Below are 27,951 nucleotides of genomic sequence, written 5' to 3'. Positions count from 1 at the left end.
CTCTTTGGTCACATCACAATGATTACCTATTCTTAGGCTACGTACAAGGTAGCAGTTCTCGAGTCCCAATCAAATTATGGCTATCCATCGTCGTCCAAGAACTACTGCAGGCCTGATTTAAAACTTCCCTTCTAAGGGGTTATTCCCAATGCGAAATATTGTAGTGAGAGCTCCGATGATGCATGTGGTTTGCAACGTGTTCACTACTTCCACCTGAACTTTTGTGGGAGTCGATGATGCTTGTTGTATCTCACACTGTCTCATGAGACATTAGGTTATGGCTAGCTCTCCCATGTTTTATTTGAGACCAATTTCTATGATCACGACCACGCTTCGCCTCCTAGTCTTCCTCTTCTAGGTCAATTACTCGGGCCATGTTAATGGAGATGAAGCAATTACGAAGCTTGGCTTGCCTAGCCTTAACTTCTTTTTTTAGCCTTTGCTAAGAATTTATTCATTGCTCTTCTTGGCAGAGCGAGAGAGATTTCTAGATTCTTCCAAACCTAAGGGTTCATCTCTCTATGTGGCCATTAACTTGATCAGAATATTGAGCTCTCTTTTTCATTGGTGGCAAAAGTCGACATGAGAATCTATGGCCTCAATATATCAAAGCTAATGGTCTTCGTTCCCTCGTCCAAGAAGTCCTCTTTTGTCACATCACACAATGATTACCTATCCCAAGGCTACTTTTTACAAGGTAGCAGTTCTTGAGTCCCAATCAAATTATGGCCGTCCATTCTCGTCCAAGAAGAACTACAGGGATGATATAGAACTTCCCTTCTAAGGGGTTATTCCCAATGTGAAACATATAGTACTGAAAGCTCCCATGCATGTGGTTTGGAACGAGATCACTCCTTCCACCTGCACTTTTGTGGGGGTCAATGATGGCTGTTGTATCTCACACTGTCTCATGACACATTAGGTTATGTCTAGCGCTCCCATGTTTTATTTGAGACCAATTTCTATGGTCATGCAAAACCATAGTCTGCACATTTCACCTCCCAGTCCTCCTCTTCTAGGTCAATTACTTGGGCCATGATAACGGAGATGGAACAATTACGAAGCTTGGCTTGCCTAGCCTTAACTTCTTTTTTTGCCTTTGCTACTAAGGATTTACTTATTGCTCTTCTTGGCAGAGCGATAGAGTTTTCTAGATTCTTCCAGACATAAGGGTTCATCTCGTTATGTGGCCACCATTAACCTGATCAGAACCTTAAGAATTGAGCTCTCTTTTCCATTGGTGGCAACACATGAGAGTCTACGGCCTCAACATATCAAAGCTAATGCATTGTCTTCATTCCCTCGTCCAAGAAGTACTACATGGGCTCCTCTTTGGTCACATCAGCAGAATGATTTCCGATATCCCAAGGCTACTTATTACAAGGTAGCAGTTCTCGAGTGTCCCAATCAAATTATGCCCATCCATCCTCGTCCAAGAAGTACTGTAGGCATGATGTAAAACTTCCCTTCCAAGGAGTTATTCCCAATGTGAAACATAGTAGTGAAAGCTCCTCCTATGTATGTGGTTTGGAACGAGTTCACTCCTTCCTACCTGCACTTTTGTGGGAGTTAATCATGGTTGTTGTATCTCACATTGTCTCATGAGACATTAGGTTATGGCTAGCTCTCTCATGTTTTATTTGAGACCAATTTCTATGGTCATGCAAAACCATATTCTGGCACACTTCACCTCCCAGTCTTCCTCTTCTAGGTTAATTACTTGGGCCATGCTAACGGAGGTGGAGCAATTACGAAGCCTGGCTTTGCTAGCCTTAACTTCTTTTTTAGCCTTTGCTAAAGATTTATTTACTGCTCTTCTTGGCAGAGTGAGAGAGTTTTCTAGATTCTTCCAAACCTAAGGGTTCAGATCACTATGTGGCCATTAACTTGATCAGAACCTGAAAAATATTGAGCTCTCTTTTTCATTGGTGTGGCAAAAGTCCACATGAGAGGTCTATGGCCTCAACATATCGAAGCTAATGCTCTTCATTCCCTCGTCCAAGAAATACTACATGGGCTCCTCGTTGGTCACATCAGAATGATTATTACCGATATCCCAAGGCTACTCACAAGGTAGCAGTTCTTGAGTCCCAATCAAATTATGCCCATCCATCCTCGTCCCAGAAGAACTACAGGCGTGATAAAAAACTTCCCTTCCAAGGGGTTCTTCCCAATGTGAGACATAGTAGTGAAAGCTCCTATGCATGTGGTTTGGAAGAACGAGTTCTTTCCTTCCGCGTGGACTCTTGTGGGAGTCAATGATGGTTGTTGTATCTCACACTGTCTCGTGAGACATTAGGTTACGGCTAGCTCTCCCATGTTTTATTTGAGAGCAATTTCTATGATCATGAGACATTGGGTTATGGCTAGCTCTCCCATGTCTTATTTGAGAGCAATTTCTATCATCATGACCAACCATAGTCTGGCACACTTCAACTCCTCCTAGTTTTCCTCTGCTAGGTCAATTACTCGGTCCATGTCCTCCAGTCCCAATCAAGTTATGCCCATCCATCCTAATCCAAGAAGTACTACAGGCATGATATAAAACTCCCCTCCCCAAGGGGTTATTCCCAATGTGAAACATAGTAGTGAAAGCTCCTATACATGTGGTCTGGAACGAGTTCACTCCTTCCACCTGCACTTTTGTGGGAGTCAATGATGGTTGTTGTATCTCACGCTACCTCATGAGACATTAGGTTATAGCGAGCTCTCTTATGTTTTATTTGAGACCAATTTCTATGGTCATGCTGGCACGCTTCACCTCCGAGTCTTCCTCTTCTAGGTCGATTGCTTGGGCCATGTTAACGGAGATGGAGCAAGTACGAAGCTTGGCTTTCCTAACCTTAACTTCTTTTTTAGCCTTTGCTCTACTAAGGATTTATTTCTTGCTCTTCTTTGGCAGAGCGAGAGAGTTTTCTAGATTCTTCCAAACCTAAGGGTTCATCTCTCTATGCGGCCGTTAACTTGATTAGAACCTTAAGAATATTGAGCTCTCTTTTTTCCATTGGTGGCAAAGTCCACACCTGAGAGTCTATGGCCTCAACATATCAAAGCTAATGCTCTTCATTCCCTTGTCCAAGAAGTACTACATGGGCTCAGCCTCTTTGGTCACATCACAATGATTACCTATTCTTAGGCTACGTACAAGGTAGCAGTTCTCGAGTCCCAATCAAATTATGGCTATCCATCGTCGTCCAAGAACTACTGCAGGCCTGATTTAAAACTTCCCTTCTAAGGGGTTATTCCCAATGCGAAATATTGTAGTGAGAGCTCCGATGATGCATGTGGTTTGCAACGTGTTCACTACTTCCACCTGAACTTTTGTGGGAGTCGATGATGCTTGTTGTATCTCACACTGTCTCATGAGACATTAGGTTATGGCTAGCTCTCCCATGTTTTATTTGAGACCAATTTCTATGATCACGACCACGCTTCGCCTCCTAGTCTTCCTCTTCTAGCTCAATTACTCGGGCCATGTTAATGGAGATGAAGCAATTACGAAGCTTGGCTTGCCTAGCCTTAACTTCTTTTTTAGCCTTTGCTAAGAATTTATTCATTGCTCTTCTTGGCAGAGCGAGAGAGTTTTCTAGATTCTTCCAAACCTAAGGGTTCATCTCTCTATGTGGCCATTAACTTGATCAGAATATTGAGCTCTCTTTTTCATTGGTGGCAAAAGTCGACATGAGAATCTATGGCCTCAATATATCAAAGCTAATGGTCTTCGTTCCCTCGTCCAAGAAGTCCTCTTTTGTCACATCACACAATGATTACCTATCCCAAGGCTACTTTTTACAAGGTAGCAGTTCTTGAGTCCCAATCAAATTATGGCCGTCCATTCTCGTCCAAGAAGAACTACAGGGATGATATAGAACTTCCCTTCTAAGGGTTATTACCAATGTGAAACATAGAGTACTGAAAGCTCCCATGTATGTGGTTTGGAACGAGATCACTCCTTCCACCTGCACTTTTGTGGGGGTCAATGATGGCTGTTGTATCTCACACTGTCTCATGACACATTAGGTTATGTCTAGCGCTCCCATGTTTTATTTGAGACCAATTTCTATGGTCATGCAAAACCATAGTCTGCACATTTCACCTCCCAGTCCTCCTCTTCTAGGTCAATTACTTGGGCCATGATAACGGAGATGGAACAATTACGAAGCTTGGCTTGCCTAGCCTTAACTTCTTTTTTTGCCTTTGCTACTAAGGATTTACTTATTGCTCTTCTTGGCAGAGCGATAGAGTTTTCTAGATTCTTCCAGACATAAGGGTTCATCTCGTTATGTGGCCACCATTAACCTGATCAGAACCTTAAGAATTGAGCTCTCTTTTCCATTGGTGGCAACACATGAGAGTATACGGCCTCAACATATCAAAGCTAATGCATTGTCTTCATTCCCTCGTCCAAGAAGTACTACATGGGCTCCTCTTTGGTCACATCAGCAGAATGATTTCCGATATCCCAAGGCTACTTATTACAAGGTAGCAGTTCTCGAGTGTCCCAATCAAATTATGCCCATCCATCCTCGTCCAAGAAGTACTGTAGGCATGATGTAAAACTTCCCTTCCAAGGAGTTATTCCCAATGTGAAACATAGTAGTGAAAGCTCCTCCTATGTATGTGGTTTGGAACGAGTTCACTCCTTCCTACCTGCACTTTTGTGGGAGTTAATCATGGTTGTTGTATCTCACATTGTCTCATGAGACATTAGGTTATGGCTAGCTCTCTCATGTTTTATTTGAGACCAATTTCTATGGTCATGCAAAACCATATTCTGGCACACTTCACCTCCCAGTCTTCCTCTTCTAGGTTAATTACTTGGGCCATGCTAACGGAGGTGGAGCAATTACGAAGCCTGGCTTTGCTAGCCTTAACTTCTTTTTTAGCCTTTGCTAAAGATTTATTTACTGCTCTTCTTGGCAGAGTGAGAGAGTTTTCTAGATTCTTCCAAACCTAAGGGTTCAGATCACTATGTGGCCATTAACTTGATCAGAACCTGAAAAATATTGAGCTCTCTTTTCCATTGGTGTGGCAAAAGTCCACATGAGAGGTCTATGGCCTCAACATATCGAAGCTAATGCTCTTCATTCCCTCGTCCAAGAAGTACTACATGGGCTCCTCGTTGGTCACATCAGAATGATTATTACCGATATCCCAAGGCTACTCACAAGGTAGCAGTTCTTGAGTCCCAATCAAATTATGCCCATCCATCCTCGTCCCAGAAGAACTACAGGCGTGATAAAAAACTTCCCTTCCAAGGGGTTCTTCCCAATGTGAGACATAGTAGTGAAAGCTCCTATGCATGTGGTTTGGAAGAACGAGTTCTTTCCTTCCGCGTGGACTCTTGTGGGAGTCAATGATGGTTGTTGTATCTCACACTGTCTCATGAGACATTAGGTTACGGCTAGCTCTCCCATGTTTTATTTGAGAGCAATTTCTATGATCATGAGACATTGGGTTATGGCTAGCTCTCCCATGTCTTATTTGAGAGCAATTTCTATGATCATGACCAACCATAGTCTGGCACACTTCAACTCCTCCTAGTTTTCCTCTGCTAGGTCAATTACTCGGTCCATGTCCTCCAGTCCCAATCAAGTTATGCCCATCCATCCTAATCCAAGAAGTACTACAGGCATGATATAAAACTCCCCTCCCCAAGGGGTTATTCCCAATGTGAAACATAGTAGTGAAAGCTCCTATACATGTGGTCTGGAACGAGTTCACTCCTTCCACCTGCACTTTTGTGGGAGTCAATGATGGTTGTTGTATCTCACGCTACCTCATGAGACATTAGGTTATAGCGAGCTCTCTTATGTTTTATTTGAGACCAATTTCTATGGTCATGCTGGCACGCTTCACCTCCGAGTCTTCCTCTTATAGGTCGATTGCTTGGGCCATGTTAACGGAGATGGAGCAAGTACGAAGCTTGGCTTTCCTAACCTTAACTTCTTTTTTAGCCTTTGCTCTACTAAGGATTTATTTCTTGCTCTTCTTTGGCAGAGCGAGAGAGTTTTCTAGATTCTTCCAAACCTAAGGGTTCATCTCTCTATGCGGCCGTTAACTTGATTAGAACCTTAAGAATATTGAGCTCTCTTTTTTCCATTGGTGGCAAAGTCCACACCTGAGAGTCTATGGCCTCAACATATCAAAGCTAATGCTCTTCATTCCCTTGTCCAAGAAGTACTACATGGGCTCAGCCTCTTTGGTCACATCACAATGATTACCTATTCTTAGGCTACGTACAAGGTAGCAGTTCTCGAGTCCCAATCAAATTATGGCTATCCATCGTCGTCCAAGAACTACTGCAGGCCTGATTTAAAACTTCCCTTCTAAGGGGTTATTCCCAATGCGAAATATTGTAGTGAGAGCTCCGATGATGCATGTGGTTTGCAACGTGTTCACTACTTCCACCTGAACTTTTGTGGGAGTCGATGATGCTTGTTGTATCTCACACTGTCTCATGAGACATTAGGTTATGGCTAGCTCTCCCATGTTTTATTTGAGACCAATTTCTATGATCACGACCACGCTTCGCCTCCTAGTCTTCCTCTTCTAGCTCAATTACTCGGGCCATGTTAATGGAGATGAAGCAATTACGAAGCTTGGCTTGCCTAGCCTTAACTTCTTTTTTAGCCTTTGCTAAGAATTTATTCATTGCTCTTCTTGGCAGAGCGAGAGAGTTTTCTAGATTCTTCCAAACCTAAGGGTTCATCTCTCTATGTGGCCATTAACTTGATCAGAATATTGAGCTCTCTTTTTCATTGGTGGCAAAAGTCGACATGAGAATCTATGGCCTCAATATATCAAAGCTAATGGTCTTCGTTCCCTCGTCCAAGAAGTCCTCTTTTGTCACATCACACAATGATTACCTATCCCAAGGCTACTTTTTACAAGGTAGCAGTTCTTGAGTCCCAATCAAATTATGGCCGTCCATTCTCGTCCAAGAAGAACTACAGGGATGATATAGAACTTCCCTTCTAAGGGGTTATTCCCAATGTGAAACATACAGTACTAAAAGCTCCCATGCATGTGGTTTGGAACGAGATCACTCCTTCCACCTGCACTTTTGTGGGGGTCAATGATGGCTGTTGTATCTCACACTGTCTCATGACACATTAGGTTATGTCTAGCGCTCCCATGTTTTATTTGAGACCAATTTCTATGGTCATGCAAAACCATAGTCTGCACATTTCACCTCCCAGTCCTCCTCTTCTAGGTCAATTACTTGGGCCATGATAACGGAGATGGAACAATTACGAAGCTTGGCTTGCCTAGCCTTAACTTCTTTTTTTGCCTTTGCTACTAAGGATTTACTTATTGCTCTTCTTGGCAGAGCGATAGAGTTTTCTAGATTCTTCCAGACATAAGGGTTCATCTCGTTATGTGGCCACCATTAACCTGATCAGAACCTTAAGAATTGAGCTCTCTTTTCCATTGGTGGCAACACATGAGAGTCTACGGCCTCAACATATCAAAGCTAATGCATTGTCTTCATTCCCTCGTCCAAGAAGTACTACATGGGCTCCTCTTTGGTCACATCAGCAGAATGATTTCCGATATCCCAAGGCTACTTATTACAAGGTAGCAGTTCTCGAGTGTCCCAATCAAATTATGCCCATCCATCCTCGTCCAAGAAGTACTGTAGGCATGATGTAAAACTTCCCTTCCAAGGAGTTATTCCCAATGTGAAACATAGTAGTGAAAGCTCCTCCTATGTATGTGGTTTGGAACGAGTTCACTCCTTCCTACCTGCACTTTTGTGGGAGTTAATCATGGTTGTTGTATCTCACATTGTCTCATGAGACATTAGGTTATGGCTAGCTCTCTCATGTTTTATTTGAGACCAATTTCTATGGTCATGCAAAACCATATTCTGGCACACTTCACCTCCCAGTCTTCCTCTTCTAGGTTAATTACTTGGGCCATGCTAACGGAGGTGGAGCAATTACGAAGCCTGGCTTTGCTAGCCTTAACTTCTTTTTTAGCCTTTGCTAAAGATTTATTTACTGCTCTTCTTGGCAGAGTGAGAGAGTTTTCTAGATTCTTCCAAACCTAAGGGTTCAGATCACTATGTGGCCATTAACTTGATCAGAACCTGAAAAATATTGAGCTCTCTTTTTCATTGGTGTGGCAAAAGTCCACATGAGAGGTCTATGGCCTCAACATATCGAAGCTAATGCTCTTCATTCCCTCGTCCAAGAAATACTACATGGGCTCCTCGTTGGTCACATCAGAATGATTATTACCGATATCCCAAGGCTACTCACAAGGTAGCAGTTCTTGAGTCCCAATCAAATTATGCCCATCCATCCTCGTCCCAGAAGAACTACAGGCGTGATAAAAAACTTCCCTTCCAAGGGGTTCTTCCCAATGTGAGACATAGTAGTGAAAGCTCCTATGCATGTGGTTTGGAAGAACGAGTTCTTTCCTTCCGCGTGGACTCTTGTGGGAGTCAATGATGGTTGTTGTATCTCACACTGTCTCGTGAGACATTAGGTTACGGCTAGCTCTCCCATGTTTTATTTGAGAGCAATTTCTATGATCATGAGACATTGGGTTATGTCTAGCTCTCCCATGTCTTATTTGAGAGCAATTTCTATCATCATGACCAACCATAGTCTGGCACACTTCAACTCCTCCTAGTTTTCCTCTGCTAGGTCAATTACTCGGTCCATGTCCTCCAGTCCCAATCAAGTTATGCCCATCCATCCTAATCCAAGAAGTACTACAGGCATGATATAAAACTCCCCTCCCCAAGGGGTTATTCCCAATGTGAAACATAGTAGTGAAAGCTCCTATACATGTGGTCTGGAACGAGTTCACTCCTTCCACCTGCACTTTTGTGGGAGTCAATGATGGTTGTTGTATCTCACGCTACCTCATGAGACATTAGGTTATAGCGAGCTCTCTTATGTTTTATTTGAGACCAATTTCTATGGTCATGCTGGCACGCTTCACCTCCGAGTCTTCCTCTTCTAGGTCGATTGCTTGGGCCATGTTAACGGAGATGGAGCAAGTACGAAGCTTGGCTTTCCTAACCTTAACTTCTTTTTTAGCCTTTGCTCTACTAAGGATTTATTTCTTGCTCTTCTTTGGCAGAGCGAGAGAGTTTTCTAGATTCTTCCAAACCTAAGGGTTCATCTCTCTATGCGGCCGTTAACTTGATTAGAACCTTAAGAATATTGAGCTCTCTTTTTTCCATTGGTGGCAAAGTCCACACCTGAGAGTCTATGGCCTCAACATATCAAAGCTAATGCTCTTCATTCCCTTGTCCAAGAAGTACTACATGGGCTCAGCCTCTTTGGTCACATCACAATGATTACCTATTCTTAGGCTACGTACAAGGTAGCAGTTCTCGAGTCCCAATCAAATTATGGCTATCCATCGTCGTCCAAGAACTACTGCAGGCCTGATTTAAAACTTCCCTTCTAAGGGGTTATTCCCAATGCGAAATATTGTAGTGAGAGCTCCGATGATGCATGTGGTTTGCAACGTGTTCACTACTTCCACCTGAACTTTTGTGGGAGTCGATGATGCTTGTTGTATCTCACACTGTCTCATGAGACATTAGGTTATGGCTAGCTCTCCCATGTTTTATTTGAGACCAATTTCTATGATCACGACCACGCTTCGCCTCCTAGTCTTCCTCTTCTAGCTCAATTACTCGGGCCATGTTAATGGAGATGAAGCAATTACGAAGCTTGGCTTGCCTAGCCTTAACTTCTTTTTTAGCCTTTGCTAAGAATTTATTCATTGCTCTTCTTGGCAGAGCGAGAGAGTTTTCTAGATTCTTCCAAACCTAAGGGTTCATCTCTCTATGTGGCCATTAACTTGATCAGAATATTGAGCTCTCTTTTTCATTGGTGGCAAAAGTCGACATGAGAATCTATGGCCTCAATATATCAAAGCTAATGGTCTTCGTTCCCTCGTCCAAGAAGTCCTCTTTTGTCACATCACACAATGATTACCTATCCCAAGGCTACTTTTTACAAGGTAGCAGTTCTTGAGTCCCAATCAAATTATGGCCGTCCATTCTCGTCCAAGAAGAACTACAGGGATGATATAGAACTTCCCTTCTAAGGGTTATTACCAATGTGAAACATATAGTACTGAAAGCTCCCATGTATGTGGTTTGGAACGAGATCACTCCTTCCACCTGCACTTTTGTGGGGGTCAATGATGGCTGTTGTATCTCACACTGTCTCATGACACATTAGGTTATGTCTAGCGCTCCCATGTTTTATTTGAGACCAATTTCTATGGTCATGCAAAACCATAGTCTGCACATTTCACCTCCCAGTCCTCCTCTTCTAGGTCAATTACTTGGGCCATGATAACGGAGATGGAACAATTACGAAGCTTGGCTTGCCTAGCCTTAACTTCTTTTTTTGCCTTTGCTACTAAGGATTTACTTATTGCTCTTCTTGGCAGAGCGATAGAGTTTTCTAGATTCTTCCAGACATAAGGGTTCATCTCGTTATGTGGCCACCATTAACCTGATCAGAACCTTAAGAATTGAGCTCTCTTTTCCATTGGTGGCAACACATGAGAGTCTACGGCCTCAACATATCAAAGCTAATGCATTGTCTTCATTCCCTCGTCCAAGAAGTACTACATGGGCTCCTCTTTGGTCACATCAGCAGAATGATTTCCGATATCCCAAGGCTACTTATTACAAGGTAGCAGTTCTCGAGTGTCCCAATCAAATTATGCCCATCCATCCTCGTCCAAGAAGTACTGTAGGCATGATGTAAAACTTCCCTTCCAAGGAGTTATTCCCAATGTGAAACATAGTAGTGAAAGCTCCTCCTATGTATGTGGTTTGGAACGAGTTCACTCCTTCCTACCTGCACTTTTGTGGGAGTTAATCATGGTTGTTGTATCTCACATTGTCTCATGAGACATTAGGTTATGGCTAGCTCTCTCATGTTTTATTTGAGACCAATTTCTATGGTCATGCAAAACCATATTCTGGCACACTTCACCTCCCAGTCTTCCTCTTCTAGGTTAATTACTTGGGCCATGCTAACGGAGGTGGAGCAATTACGAAGCCTGGCTTTGCTAGCCTTAACTTCTTTTTTAGCCTTTGCTAAAGATTTATTTACTGCTCTTCTTGGCAGAGTGAGAGAGTTTTCTAGATTCTTCCAAACCTAAGGGTTCAGATCACTATGTGGCCATTAACTTGATCAGAACCTGAAAAATATTGAGCTCTCTTTTCCATTGGTGTGGCAAAAGTCCACATGAGAGGTCTATGGCCTCAACATATCGAAGCTAATGCTCTTCATTCCCTCGTCCAAGAAGTACTACATGGGCTCCTCGTTGGTCACATCAGAATGATTATTACCGATATCCCAAGGCTACTCACAAGGTAGCAGTTCTTGAGTCCCAATCAAATTATGCCCATCCATCCTCGTCCCAGAAGAACTACAGGCGTGATAAAAAACTTCCCTTCCAAGGGGTTCTTCCCAATGTGAGACATAGTAGTGAAAGCTCCTATGCATGTGGTTTGGAAGAACGAGTTCTTTCCTTCCGCGTGGACTCTTGTGGGAGTCAATGATGGTTGTTGTATCTCACACTGTCTCATGAGACATTAGGTTACGGCTAGCTCTCCCATGTTTTATTTGAGAGCAATTTCTATGATCATGAGACATTGGGTTATGTCTAGCTCTCCCATGTCTTATTTGAGAGCAATTTCTATCATCATGACCAACCATAGTCTGGCACACTTCAACTCCTCCTAGTTTTCCTCTGCTAGGTCAATTACTCGGTCCATGTCCTCCAGTCCCAATCAAGTTATGCCCATCCATCCTAATCCAAGAAGTACTACAGGCATGATATAAAACTCCCCTCCCCAAGGGGTTATTCCCAATGTGAAACATAGTAGTGAAAGCTCCTATACATGTGGTCTGGAACGAGTTCACTCCTTCCACCTGCACTTTTGTGGGAGTCAATGATGGTTGTTGTATCTCACGCTACCTCATGAGACATTAGGTTATAGCGAGCTCTCTTATGTTTTATTTGAGACCAATTTCTATGGTCATGCTGGCACGCTTCACCTCCGAGTCTTCCTCTTCTAGGTCGATTGCTTGGGCCATGTTAACGGAGATGGAGCAAGTACGAAGCTTGGCTTTCCTAACCTTAACTTCTTTTTTAGCCTTTGCTCTACTAAGGATTTATTTCTTGCTCTTCTTTGGCAGAGCGAGAGAGTTTTCTAGATTCTTCCAAACCTAAGGGTTCATCTCTCTATGCGGCCGTTAACTTGATTAGAACCTTAAGAATATTGAGCTCTCTTTTTTCCATTGGTGGCAAAGTCCACACCTGAGAGTCTATGGCCTCAACATATCAAAGCTAATGCTCTTCATTCCCTTGTCCAAGAAGTACTACATGGGCTCAGCCTCTTTGGTCACATCACAATGATTACCTATTCTTAGGCTACGTACAAGGTAGCAGTTCTCGAGTCCCAATCAAATTATGGCTATCCATCGTCGTCCAAGAACTACTGCAGGCCTGATTTAAAACTTCCCTTCTAAGGGGTTATTCCCAATGCGAAATATTGTAGTGAGAGCTCCGATGATGCATGTGGTTTGCAACGTGTTCACTACTTCCACCTGAACTTTTGTGGGAGTCGATGATGCTTGTTGTATCTCACACTGTCTCATGAGACATTAGGTTATGGCTAGCTCTCCCATGTTTTATTTGAGACCAATTTCTATGATCACGACCACGCTTCGCCTCCTAGTCTTCCTCTTCTAGCTCAATTACTCGGGCCATGTTAATGGAGATGAAGCAATTACGAAGCTTGGCTTGCCTAGCCTTAACTTCTTTTTTAGCCTTTGCTAAGAATTTATTCATTGCTCTTCTTGGCAGAGCGAGAGAGTTTTCTAGATTCTTCCAAACCTAAGGGTTCATCTCTCTATGTGGCCATTAACTTGATCAGAATATTGAGCTCTCTTTTTCATTGGTGGCAAAAGTCGACATGAGAATCTATGGCCTCAATATATCAAAGCTAATGGTCTTCGTTCCCTCGTCCAAGAAGTCCTCTTTTGTCACATCACACAATGATTACCTATCCCAAGGCTACTTTTTACAAGGTAGCAGTTCTTGAGTCCCAATCAAATTATGGCCGTCCATTCTCGTCCAAGAAGAACTACAGGGATGATATAGAACTTCCCTTCTAAGGGGTTATTCCCAATGTGAAACATATAGTACTGAAAGCTCCCATGCATGTGGTTTGGAACGAGATCACTCCTTCCACCTGCACTTTTGTGGGGGTCAATGATGGCTGTTGTATCTCACACTGTCTCATGACACATTAGGTTATGTCTAGCGCTCCCATGTTTTATTTGAGACCAATTTCTATGGTCATGCAAAACCATAGTCTGCACATTTCACCTCCCAGTCCTCCTCTTCTAGGTCAATTACTTGGGCCATGATAACGGAGATGGAACAATTACGAAGCTTGGCTTGCCTAGCCTTAACTTCTTTTTTTGCCTTTGCTACTAAGGATTTACTTATTGCTCTTCTTGGCAGAGCGATAGAGTTTTCTAGATTCTTCCAGACATAAGGGTTCATCTCGTTATGTGGCCACCATTAACCTGATCAGAACCTTAAGAATTGAGCTCTCTTTTCCATTGGTGGCAACACATGAGAGTCTACGGCCTCAACATATCAAAGCTAATGCATTGTCTTCATTCCCTCGTCCAAGAAGTACTACATGGGCTCCTCTTTGGTCACATCAGCAGAATGATTTCCGATATCCCAAGGCTACTTATTACAAGGTAGCAGTTCTCGAGTGTCCCAATCAAATTATGCCCATCCATCCTCGTCCAAGAAGTACTGTAGGCATGATGTAAAACTTCCCTTCCAAGGAGTTATTCCCAATGTGAAACATAGTAGTGAAAGCTCCTCCTATGTATGTGGTTTGGAACGAGTTCACTCCTTCCTACCTGCACTTTTGTGGGAGTTAATCATGGTTGTTGTATCTCACATTGTCTCATGAGACATTAGGTTATGGCTAGCTCTCTCATGTTTTATTTGAGACCAATTTCTATGGTCATGCAAAACCATATTCTGGCACACTTCACCTCCCAGTCTTCCTCTTCTAGGTTAATTACTTGGGCCATGCTAACGGAGGTGGAGCAATTACGAAGCCTGGCTTTGCTAGCCTTAACTTCTTTTTTAGCCTTTGCTAAAGATTTATTTACTGCTCTTCTTGGCAGAGTGAGAGAGTTTTCTAGATTCTTCCAAACCTAAGGGTTCAGATCACTATGTGGCCATTAACTTGATCAGAACCTGAAAAATATTGAGCTCTCTTTTCCATTGGTGTGGCAAAAGTCCACATGAGAGGTCTATGGCCTCAACATATCGAAGCTAATGCTCTTCATTCCCTCGTCCAAGAAGTACTACATGGGCTCCTCGTTGGTCACATCAGAATGATTATTACCGATATCCCAAGGCTACTCACAAGGTAGCAGTTCTTGAGTCCCAATCAAATTATGCCCATCCATCCTCGTCCCAGAAGAACTACAGGCGTGATAAAAAACTTCCCTTCCAAGGGGTTCTTCCCAATGTGAGACATAGTAGTGAAAGCTCCTATGCATGTGGTTTGGAAGAACGAGTTCTTTCCTTCCGCGTGGACTCTTGTGGGAGTCAATGATGGTTGTTGTATCTCACACTGTCTCATGAGACATTAGGTTACGGCTAGCTCTCCCATGTTTTATTTGAGAGAAATTTCTATGATCATGAGACATTGGGTTATGGCTAGCTCTCCCATGTCTTATTTGAGAGCAATTTCTATGATCATGACCAACCATAGTCTGGCACACTTCAACTCCTCCTAGTTTTCCTCTGCTAGGTCAATTACTCGGTCCATGTCCTCCAGTCCCAATCAAGTTATGCCCATCCATCCTAATCCAAGAAGTACTACAGGCATGATATAAAACTCCCCTCCCCAAGGGGTTATTCCCAATGTGAAACATAGTAGTGAAAGCTCCTATACATGTGGTCTGGAACGAGTTCACTCCTTCCACCTGCACTTTTGTGGGAGTCAATGATGGTTGTTGTATCTCACGCTACCTCATGAGACATTAGGTTATAGCGAGCTCTCTTATGTTTTATTTGAGACCAATTTCTATGGTCATGCTGGCACGCTTCACCTCCGAGTCTTCCTCTTATAGGTCGATTGCTTGGGCCATGTTAACGGAGATGGAGCAAGTACGAAGCTTGGCTTTCCTAACCTTAACTTCTTTTTTAGCCTTTGCTCTACTAAGGATTTATTTCTTGCTCTTCTTTGGCAGAGCGAGAGAGTTTTCTAGATTCTTCCAAACCTAAGGGTTCATCTCTCTATGCGGCCGTTAACTTGATTAGAACCTTAAGAATATTGAGCTCTCTTTTTTCCATTGGTGGCAAAGTCCACACCTGAGAGTCTATGGCCTCAACATATCAAAGCTAATGCTCTTCATTCCCTTGTCCAAGAAGTACTACATGGGCTCAGCCTCTTTGGTCACATCACAATGATTACCTATTCTTAGGCTACGTACAAGGTAGCAGTTCTCGAGTCCCAATCAAATTATGGCTATCCATCGTCGTCCAAGAACTACTGCAGGCCTGATTTAAAACTTCCCTTCTAAGGGGTTATTCCCAATGCGAAATATTGTAGTGAGAGCTCCGATGATGCATGTGGTTTGCAACGTGTTCACTACTTCCACCTGAACTTTTGTGGGAGTCGATGATGCTTGTTGTATCTCACACTGTCTCATGAGACATTAGGTTATGGCTAGCTCTCCCATGTTTTATTTGAGACCAATTTCTATGATCACGACCACGCTTCGCCTCCTAGTCTTCCTCTTCTAGCTCAATTACTCGGGCCATGTTAATGGAGATGAAGCAATTACGAAGCTTGGCTTGCCTAGCCTTAACTTCTTTTTTAGCCTTTGCTAAGAATTTATTCATTGCTCTTCTTGGCAGAGCGAGAGAGTTTTCTAGATTCTTCCAAACCTAAGGGTTCATCTCTCTATGTGGCCATTAACTTGATCAGAATATTGAGCTCTCTTTTTCATTGGTGGCAAAAGTCGACATGAGAATCTATGGCCTCAATATATCAAAGCTAATGGTCTTCGTTCCCTCGTCCAAGAAGTCCTCTTTTGTCACATCACACAATGATTACCTATCCCAAGGCTACTTTTTACAAGGTAGCAGTTCTTGAGTCCCAATCAAATTATGGCCGTCCATTCTCGTCCAAGAAGAACTACAGGGATGATATAGAACTTCCCTTCTAAGGGGTTATTCCCAATGTGAAACATATAGTACTGAAAGCTCCCATGCATGTGGTTTGGAACGAGATCACTCCTTCCACCTGCACTTTTGTGGGGGTCAATGATGGCTGTTGTATCTCACACTGTCTCATGACACATTAGGTTATGTCTAGCGCTCCCATGTTTTATTTGAGACCAATTTCTATGGTCATGCAAAACCATAGTCTGCACATTTCACCTCCCAGTCCTCCTCTTCTAGGTCAATTACTTGGGCCATGATAACGGAGATGGAACAATTACGAAGCTTGGCTTGCCTAGCCTTAACTTCTTTTTTTGCCTTTGCTACTAAGGATTTACTTATTGCTCTTCTTGGCAGAGCGATAGAGTTTTCTAGATTCTTCCAGACATAAGGGTTCATCTCGTTATGTGGCCACCATTAACCTGATCAGAACCTTAAGAATTGAGCTCTCTTTTCCATTGGTGGCAACACATGAGAGTCTACGGCCTCAACATATCAAAGCTAATGCATTGTCTTCATTCCCTCGTCCAAGAAGTACTACATGGGCTCCTCTTTGGTCACATCAGCAGAATGATTTCCGATATCCCAAGGCTACTTATTACAAGGTAGCAGTTCTCGAGTGTCCCAATCAAATTATGCCCATCCATCCTCGTCCAAGAAGTACTGTAGGCATGATGTAAAACTTCCCTTCCAAGGAGTTATTCCCAATGTGAAACATAGTAGTGAAAGCTCCTCCTATGTATGTGGTTTGGAACGAGTTCACTCCTTCCTACCTGCACTTTTGTGGGAGTTAATCATGGTTGTTGTATCTCACATTGTCTCATGAGACATTAGGTTATGGCTAGCTCTCTCATGTTTTATTTGAGACCAATTTCTATGGTCATGCAAAACCATATTCTGGCACACTTCACCTCCCAGTCTTCCTCTTCTAGGTTAATTACTTGGGCCATGCTAACGGAGGTGGAGCAATTACGAAGCCTGGCTTTGCTAGCCTTAACTTCTTTTTTAGCCTTTGCTAAAGATTTATTTACTGCTCTTCTTGGCAGAGTGAGAGAGTTTTCTAGATTCTTCCAAACCTAAGGGTTCAGATCACTATGTGGCCATTAACTTGATCAGAACCTGAAAAATATTGAGCTCTCTTTTCCATTGGTGTGGCAAAAGTCCACATGAGAGGTCTATGGCCTCAACATATCGAAGCTAATGCTCTTCATTCCCTCGTCCAAGAAGTACTACATGGGCTCCTCGTTGGTCACATCAGAATGATTATTACCGATATCCCAAGGCTACTCACAAGGTAGCAGTTCTTGAGTCCCAATCAAATTATGCCCATCCATCCTCGTCCCAGAAGAACTACAGGCGTGATAAAAAACTTCCCTTCCAAGGGGTTCTTCCCAATGTGAGACATAGTAGTGAAAGCTCCTATGCATGTGGTTTGGAAGAACGAGTTCTTTCCTTCCGCGTGGACTCTTGTGGGAGTCAATGATGGTTGTTGTATCTCACACTGTCTCGTGAGACATTAGGTTACGGCTAGCTCTCCCATGTTTTATTTGAGAGAAATTTCTATGATCATGAGACATTGGGTTATGGCTAGCTCTCCCATGTCTTATTTGAGAGCAATTTCTATGATCATGACCAACCATAGTCTGGCACACTTCAACTCCTCCTAGTTTTCCTCTGCTAGGTCAATTACTCGGTCCATGTCCTCCAGTCCCAATCAAGTTATGCCCATCCATCCTAATCCAAGAAGTACTACAGGCATGATATAAAACTCCCCTCCCCAAGGGGTTATTCCCAATGTGAAACATAGTAGTGAAAGCTCCTATACATGTGGTCTGGAACGAGTTCACTCCTTCCACCTGCACTTTTGTGGGAGTCAATGATGGTTGTTGTATCTCACGCTACCTCATGAGACATTAGGTTATAGCGAGCTCTCTTATGTTTTATTTGAGACCAATTTCTATGGTCATGCTGGCACGCTTCACCTCCGAGTCTTCCTCTTATAGGTCGATTGCTTGGGCCATGTTAACGGAGATGGAGCAAGTACGAAGCTTGGCTTTCCTAACCTTAACTTCTTTTTTAGCCTTTGCTCTACTAAGGATTTATTTCTTGCTCTTCTTTGGCAGAGCGAGAGAGTTTTCTAGATTCTTCCAAACCTAAGGGTTCATCTCTCTATGCGGCCGTTAACTTGATTAGAACCTTAAGAATATTGAGCTCTCTTTTTTCCATTGGTGGCAAAGTCCACACCTGAGAGTCTATGGCCTCAACATATCAAAGCTAATGCTCTTCATTCCCTTGTCCAAGCAGTACTACATGGGCTCAGCCTCTTTGGTCACATCACAATGATTACCTATTCTTAGGCTACGTACAAGGTAGCAGTTCTCGAGTCCCAATCAAATTATGGCTATCCATCGTCGTCCAAGAACTACTGCAGGCCTGATTTAAAACTTCCCTTCTAAGGGGTTATTCCCAATGCGAAATATTGTAGTGAGAGCTCCGATGATGCATGTGGTTTGCAACGTGTTCACTACTTCCACCTGAACTTTTGTGGGAGTCGATGATGCTTGTTGTATCTCACACTGTCTCATGAGACATTAGGTTATGGCTAGCTCTCCCATGTTTTATTTGAGACCAATTTCTATGATCACGACCACGCTTCGCCTCCTAGTCTTCCTCTTCTAGCTCAATTACTCGGGCCATGTTAATGGAGATGAAGCAATTACGAAGCTTGGCTTGCCTAGCCTTAACTTCTTTTTTAGCCTTTGCTAAGAATTTATTCATTGCTCTTCTTGGCAGAGCGAGAGAGTTTTCTAGATTCTTCCAAACCTAAGGGTTCATCTCTCTATGTGGCCATTAACTTGATCAGAATATTGAGCTCTCTTTTTCATTGGTGGCAAAAGTCGACATGAGAATCTATGGCCTCAATATATCAAAGCTAATGGTCTTCGTTCCCTCGTCCAAGAAGTCCTCTTTTGTCACATCACACAATGATTACCTATCCCAAGGCTACTTTTTACAAGGTAGCAGTTCTTGAGTCCCAATCAAATTATGGCCGTCCATTCTCGTCCAAGAAGAACTACAGGGATGATATAGAACTTCCCTTCCAAGGGGTTATTCCCAATGTGAAACATATAGTACTGAAAGCTCCCATGCATGTGGTTTGGAACGAGATCACTCCTTCCACCTGCACTTTTGTGGGGGTCAATGATGGCTGTTGTATCTCACACTGTCTCATGACACATTAGGTTATGTCTAGCGCTCCCATGTTTTATTTGAGACCAATTTCTATGGTCATGCAAAACCATAGTCTGCACATTTCACCTCCCAGTCCTCCTCTTCTAGGTCAATTACTTGGGCCATGATAACGGAGATGGAACAATTACGAAGCTTGGCTTGCCTAGCCTTAACTTCTTTTTTTGCCTTTGCTACTAAGGATTTACTTATTGCTCTTCTTGGCAGAGCGATAGAGTTTTCTAGATTCTTCCAGACATAAGGGTTCATCTCGTTATGTGGCCACCATTAACCTGATCAGAACCTTAAGAATTGAGCTCTCTTTTCCATTGGTGGCAACACATGAGAGTCTACGGCCTCAACATATCAAAGCTAATGCATTGTCTTCATTCCCTCGTCCAAGAAGTACTACATGGGCTCCTCTTTGGTCACATCAGCAGAATGATTTCCGATATCCCAAGGCTACTTATTACAAGGTAGCAGTTCTCGAGTGTCCCAATCAAATTATGCCCATCCATCCTCGTCCAAGAAGTACTGTAGGCATGATGTAAAACTTCCCTTCCAAGGAGTTATTCCCAATGTGAAACATAGTAGTGAAAGCTCCTCCTATGTATGTGGTTTGGAACGAGTTCACTCCTTCCTACCTGCACTTTTGTGGGAGTTAATCATGGTTGTTGTATCTCACATTGTCTCATGAGACATTAGGTTATGGCTAGCTCTCTCATGTTTTATTTGAGACCAATTTCTATGGTCATGCAAAACCATATTCTGGCACACTTCACCTCCCAGTCTTCCTCTTCTAGGTTAATTACTTGGGCCATGCTAACGGAGGTGGAGCAATTACGAAGCCTGGCTTTGCTAGCCTTAACTTCTTTTTTAGCCTTTGCTAAAGATTTATTTACTGCTCTTCTTGGCAGAGTGAGAGAGTTTTCTAGATTCTTCCAAACCTAAGGGTTCAGATCACTATGTGGCCATTAACTTGATCAGAACCTGAAAAATATTGAGCTCTCTTTTCCATTGGTGTGGCAAAAGTCCACATGAGAGGTCTATGGCCTCAACATATCGAAGCTAATGCTCTTCATTCCCTCGTCCAAGAAGTACTACATGGGCTCCTCGTTGGTCACATCAGAATGATTATTACCGATATCCCAAGGCTACTCACAAGGTAGCAGTTCTTGAGTCCCAATCAAATTATGCCCATCCATCCTCGTCCCAGAAGAACTACAGGCGTGATAAAAAACTTCCCTTCCAAGGGGTTCTTCCCAATGTGAGACATAGTAGTGAAAGCTCCTATGCATGTGGTTTGGAAGAACGAGTTCTTTCCTTCCGCGTGGACTCTTGTGGGAGTCAATGATGGTTGTTGTATCTCACACTGTCTCGTGAGACATTAGGTTACGGCTAGCTCTCCCATGTTTTATTTGAGAGAAATTTCTATGATCATGAGACATTGGGTTATGGCTAGCTCTCCCATGTCTTATTTGAGAGCAATTTCTATGATCATGACCAACCATAGTCTGGCACACTTCAACTCCTCCTAGTTTTCCTCTGCTAGGTCAATTACTCGGTCCATGTCCTCCAGTCCCAATCAAGTTATGCCCATCCATCCTAATCCAAGAAGTACTACAGGCATGATATAAAACTCCCCTCCCCAAGGGGTTATTCCCAATGTGAAACATAGTAGTGAAAGCTCCTATACATGTGGTCTGGAACGAGTTCACTCCTTCCACCTGCACTTTTGTGGGAGTCAATGATGGTTGTTGTATCTCACGCTACCTCATGAGACATTAGGTTATAGCGAGCTCTCTTATGTTTTATTTGAGACCAATTTCTATGGTCATGCTGGCACGCTTCACCTCCGAGTCTTCCTCTTCTAGGTCGATTGCTTGGGCCATGTTAACGGAGATGGAGCAAGTACGAAGCTTGGCTTTCCTAACCTTAACTTCTTTTTTAGCCTTTGCTCTACTAAGGATTTATTTCTTGCTCTTCTTTGGCAGAGCGAGAGAGTTTTCTAGATTCTTCCAAACCTAAGGGTTCATCTCTCTATGCGGCCGTTAACTTGATTAGAACCTTAAGAATATTGAGCTCTCTTTTTTCCATTGGTGGCAAAGTCCACACCTGAGAGTCTATGGCCTCAACATATCAAAGCTAATGCTCTTCATTCCCTTGTCCAAGAAGTACTACATGGGCTCAGCCTCTTTGGTCACATCACAATGATTACCTATTCTTAGGCTACGTACAAGGTAGCAGTTCTCGAGTCCCAATCAAATTATGGCTATCCATCGTCGTCCAAGAACTACTGCAGGCCTGATTTAAAACTTCCCTTCTAAGGGGTTATTCCCAATGCGAAATATTGTAGTGAGAGCTCCGATGATGCATGTGGTTTGCAACGTGTTCACTACTTCCACCTGAACTTTTGTGGGAGTCGATGATGCTTGTTGTATCTCACACTGTCTCATGAGACATTAGGTTATGGCTAGCTCTCCCATGTTTTATTTGAGACCAATTTCTATGATCACGACCACGCTTCGCCTCCTAGTCTTCCTCTTCTAGCTCAATTACTCGGGCCATGTTAATGGAGATGAAGCAATTACGAAGCTTGGCTTGCCTAGCCTTAACTTCTTTTTTAGCCTTTGCTAAGAATTTATTCATTGCTCTTCTTGGCAGAGCGAGAGAGTTTTCTAGATTCTTCCAAACCTAAGGGTTCATCTCTCTATGTGGCCATTAACTTGATCAGAATATTGAGCTCTCTTTTTCATTGGTGGCAAAAGTCGACATGAGAATCTATGGCCTCAATATATCAAAGCTAATGGTCTTCGTTCCCTCGTCCAAGAAGTCCTCTTTTGTCACATCACACAATGATTACCTATCCCAAGGCTACTTTTTACAAGGTAGCAGTTCTTGAGTCCCAATCAAATTATGGCCGTCCATTCTCGTCCAAGAAGAACTACAGGGATGATATAGAACTTCCCTTCTAAGGGGTTATTCCCAATGTGAAACATACAGTACTGAAAGCTCCCATGCATGTGGTTTGGAACGAGATCACTCCTTCCACCTGCACTTTTGTGGGGGTCAATGATGGCTGTTGTATCTCACACTGTCTCATGACACATTAGGTTATGTCTAGCGCTCCCATGTTTTATTTGAGACCAATTTCTATGGTCATGCAAAACCATAGTCTGCACATTTCACCTCCCAGTCCTCCTCTTCTAGGTCAATTACTTGGGCCATGATAACGGAGATGGAACAATTACGAAGCTTGGCTTGCCTAGCCTTAACTTCTTTTTTTGCCTTTGCTACTAAGGATTTACTTATTGCTCTTCTTGGCAGAGCGATAGAGTTTTCTAGATTCTTCCAGACATAAGGGTTCATCTCGTTATGTGGCCACCATTAACCTGATCAGAACCTTAAGAATTGAGCTCTCTTTTCCATTGGTGGCAACACATGAGAGTCTACGGCCTCAACATATCAAAGCTAATGCATTGTCTTCATTCCCTCGTCCAAGAAGTACTACATGGGCTCCTCTTTGGTCACATCAGCAGAATGATTTCCGATATCCCAAGGCTACTTATTACAAGGTAGCAGTTCTCGAGTGTCCCAATCAAATTATGCCCATCCATCCTCGTCCAAGAAGTACTGTAGGCATGATGTAAAACTTCCCTTCCAAGGAGTTATTCCCAATGTGAAACATAGTAGTGAAAGCTCCTCCTATGTATGTGGTTTGGAACGAGTTCACTCCTTCCTACCTGCACTTTTGTGGGAGTTAATCATGGTTGTTGTATCTCACATTGTCTCATGAGACATTAGGTTATGGCTAGCTCTCTCATGTTTTATTTGAGACCAATTTCTATGGTCATGCAAAACCATATTCTGGCACACTTCACCTCCCAGTCTTCCTCTTCTAGGTTAATTACTTGGGCCATGCTAACGGAGGTGGAGCAATTACGAAGCCTGGCTTTGCTAGCCTTAACTTCTTTTTTAGCCTTTGCTAAAGATTTATTTACTGCTCTTCTTGGCAGAGTGAGAGAGTTTTCTAGATTCTTCCAAACCTAAGGGTTCAGATCACTATGTGGCCATTAACTTGATCAGAACCTGAAAAATATTGAGCTCTCTTTTCCATTGGTGTGGCAAAAGTCCACATGAGAGGTCTATGGCCTCAACATATCGAAGCTAATGCTCTTCATTCCCTCGTCCAAGAAGTACTACATGGGCTCCTCGTTGGTCACATCAGAATGATTATTACCGATATCCCAAGGCTACTCACAAGGTAGCAGTTCTTGAGTCCCAATCAAATTATGCCCATCCATCCTCGTCCCAGAAGAACTACAGGCGTGATAAAAAACTTCCCTTCCAAGGGGTTCTTCCCAATGTGAGACATAGTAGTGAAAGCTCCTATGCATGTGGTTTGGAAGAACGAGTTCTTTCCTTCCGCGTGGACTCTTGTGGGAGTCAATGATGGTTGTTGTATCTCACACTGTCTCGTGAGACATTAGGTTACGGCTAGCTCTCCCATGTTTTATTTGAGAGCAATTTCTATGATCATGAGACATTGGGTTATGGCTAGCTCTCCCATGTCTTATTTGAGAGCAATTTCTATGATCATGACCAACCATAGTCTGGCACACTTCAACTCCTCCTAGTTTTCCTCTGCTAGGTCAATTACTCGGTCCATGTCCTCCAGTCCCAATCAAGTTATGCCCATCCATCCTAATCCAAGAAGTACTACAGGCATGATATAAAACTCCCCTCCCCAAGGGGTTATTCCCAATGTGAAACATAGTAGTGAAAGCTCCTATACATGTGGTCTGGAACGAGTTCACTCCTTCCACCTGCACTTTTGTGGGAGTCAATGATGGTTGTTGTATCTCACGCTACCTCATGAGACATTAGGTTATAGCGAGCTCTCTTATGTTTTATTTGAGACCAATTTCTATGGTCATGCTGGCACGCTTCACCTCCGAGTCTTCCTCTTCTAGGTCGATTGCTTGGGCCATGTTAACGGAGATGGAGCAAGTACGAAGCTTGGCTTTCCTAACCTTAACTTCTTTTTTAGCCTTTGCTCTACTAAGGATTTATTTCTTGCTCTTCTTTGGCAGAGCGAGAGAGTTTTCTAGATTCTTCCAAACCTAAGGGTTCATCTCTCTATGCGGCCGTTAACTTGATTAGAACCTTAAGAATATTGAGCTCTCTTTTTTCCATTGGTGGCAAAGTCCACACCTGAGAGTCTATGGCCTCAACATATCAAAGCTAATGCTCTTCATTCCCTTGTCCAAGAAGTACTACATGGGCTCAGCCTCTTTGGTCACATCACAATGATTACCTATTCTTAGGCTACGTACAAGGTAGCAGTTCTCGAGTCCCAATCAAATTATGGCTATCCATCGTCGTCCAAGAACTACTGCAGGCCTGATTTAAAACTTCCCTTCTAAGGGGTTATTCCCAATGCGAAATATTGTAGTGAGAGCTCCGATGATGCATGTGGTTTGCAACGTGTTCACTACTTCCACCTGAACTTTTGTGGGAGTCGATGATGCTTGTTGTATCTCACACTGTCTCATGAGACATTAGGTTATGGCTAGCTCTCCCATGTTTTATTTGAGACCAATTTCTATGATCACGACCACGCTTCGCCTCCTAGTCTTCCTCTTCTAGCTCAATTACTCGGGCCATGTTAATGGAGATGAAGCAATTACGAAGCTTGGCTTGCCTAGCCTTAACTTCTTTTTTAGCCTTTGCTAAGAATTTATTCATTGCTCTTCTTGGCAGAGCGAGAGAGTTTTCTAGATTCTTCCAAACCTAAGGGTTCATCTCTCTATGTGGCCATTAACTTGATCAGAATATTGAGCTCTCTTTTTCATTGGTGGCAAAAGTCGACATGAGAATCTATGGCCTCAATATATCAAAGCTAATGGTCTTCGTTCCCTCGTCCAAGAAGTCCTCTTTTGTCACATCACACAATGATTACCTATCCCAAGGCTACTTTTTACAAGGTAGCAGTTCTTGAGTCCCAATCAAATTATGGCCGTCCATTCTCGTCCAAGAAGAACTACAGGGATGATATAGAACTTCCCTTCCAAGGGGTTATTCCCAATGTGAAACATATAGTACTGAAAGCTCCCATGCATGTGGTTTGGAACGAGCTCACTCCTTCCACCTGCACTTTTGTGGGGGTCAATGATGGCTGTTGTATCTCACACTGTCTCATGACACATTAGGTTATGTCTAGCGCTCCCATGTTTTATTTGAGACCAATTTCTATGGTCATGCAAAACCATAGTCTGCACATTTCACCTCCCAGTCCTCCTCTTCTAGGTCAATTACTTGGGCCATGATAACGGAGATGGAACAATTACGAAGCTTGGCTTGCCTAGCCTTAACTTCTTTTTTTGCCTTTGCTACTAAGGATTTACTTATTGCTCTTCTTGGCAGAGCGATAGAGTTTTCTAGATTCTTCCAGACATAAGGGTTCATCTCGTTATGTGGCCACCATTAACCTGATCAGAACCTTAAGAATTGAGCTCTCTTTTCCATTGGTGGCAACACATGAGAGTCTACGGCCTCAACATATCAAAGCTAATGCATTGTCTTCATTCCCTCGTCCAAGAAGTACTACATGGGCTCCTCTTTGGTCACATCAGCAGAATGATTTCCGATATCCCAAGGCTACTTATTACAAGGTAGCAGTTCTCGAGTGTCCCAATCAAATTATGCCCATCCATCCTCGTCCAAGAAGTACTGTAGGCATGATGTAAAACTTCCCTTCCAAGGAGTTATTCCCAATGTGAAACATAGTAGTGAAAGCTCCTCCTATGTATGTGGTTTGGAACGAGTTCACTCCTTCCTACCTGCACTTTTGTGGGAGTTAATCATGGTTGTTGTATCTCACATTGTCTCATGAGACATTAGGTTATGGCTAGCTCTCTCATGTTTTATTTGAGACCAATTTCTATGGTCATGCAAAACCATATTCTGGCACACTTCACCTCCCAGTCTTCCTCTTCTAGGTTAATTACTTGGGCCATGCTAACGGAGGTGGAGCAATTACGAAGCCTGGCTTTGCTAGCCTTAACTTCTTTTTTAGCCTTTGCTAAAGATTTATTTACTGCTCTTCTTGGCAGAGTGAGAGAGTTTTCTAGATTCTTCCAAACCTAAGGGTTCAGATCACTATGTGGCCATTAACTTGATCAGAACCTGAAAAATATTGAGCTCTCTTTTCCATTGGTGTGGCAAAAGTCCACATGAGAGGTCTATGGCCTCAACATATCGAAGCTAATGCTCTTCATTCCCTCGTCCAAGAAATACTACATGGGCTCCTCGTTGGTCACATCAGAATGATTATTACCGATATCCCAAGGCTACTCACAAGGTAGCAGTTCTTGAGTCCCAATCAAATTATGCCCATCCATCCTCGTCCCAGAAGAACTACAGGCGTGATAAAAAACTTCCCTTCCAAGGGGTTCTTCCCAATGTGAGACATAGTAGTGAAAGCTCCTATGCATGTGGTTTGGAAGAACGAGTTCTTTCCTTCCGCGTGGACTCTTGTGGGAGTCAATGATGGTTGTTGTATCTCACACTGTCTCGTGAGACATTAGGTTACGGCTAGCTCTCCCATGTTTTATTTGAGAGCAATTTCTATGATCATGAGACATTGGGTTATGGCTAGCTCTCCCATGTCTTATTTGAGAGCAATTTCTATGATCATGACCAACCATAGTCTGGCACACTTCAACTCCTCCTAGTTTTCCTCTGCTAGGTCAATTACTCGGTCCATGTCCTCCAGTCCCAATCAAGTTATGCCCATCCATCCTAATCCAAGAAGTACTACAGGCATGATATAAAACTCCCCTCCCCAAGGGGTTATTCCCAATGTGAAACATAGTAGTGAAAGCTCCTATACATGTGGTCTGGAACGAGTTCACTCCTTCCACCTGCACTTTTGTGGGAGTCAATGATGGTTGTTGTATCTCACGCTACCTCATGAGACATTAGGTTATAGCGAGCTCTCTTATGTTTTATTTGAGACCAATTTCTATGGTCATGCTGGCACGCTTCACCTCCGAGTCTTCCTCTTCTAGGTCGATTGCTTGGGCCATGTTAACGGAGATGGAGCAAGTACGAAGCTTGGCTTTCCTAACCTTAACTTCTTTTTTAGCCTTTGCTCTACTAAGGATTTATTTCTTGCTCTTCTTTGGCAGAGCGAGAGAGTTTTCTAGATTCTTCCAAACCTAAGGGTTCATCTCTCTATGCGGCCGTTAACTTGATTAGAACCTTAAGAATATTGAGCTCTCTTTTTTCCATTGGTGGCAAAGTCCACACCTGAGAGTCTATGGCCTCAACATATCAAAGCTAATGCTCTTCATTCCCTTGTCCAAGAAGTACTACATGGGCTCAGCCTCTTTGGTCACATCACAATGATTACCTATTCTTAGGCTACGTACAAGGTAGCAGTTCTCG

The sequence above is a fragment of the Cibotium barometz genome, chromosome 60, assembly GCF_041138505.1.
Source record: "Cibotium barometz isolate CiBa-2024 chromosome 60, ASM4113850v1, whole genome shotgun sequence".
NCBI classification, from domain to species: Eukaryota; Viridiplantae; Streptophyta; class Polypodiopsida; order Cyatheales; family Cibotiaceae; genus Cibotium; species Cibotium barometz.
Note: the sequence above shows the minus strand (reverse complement) of the source record.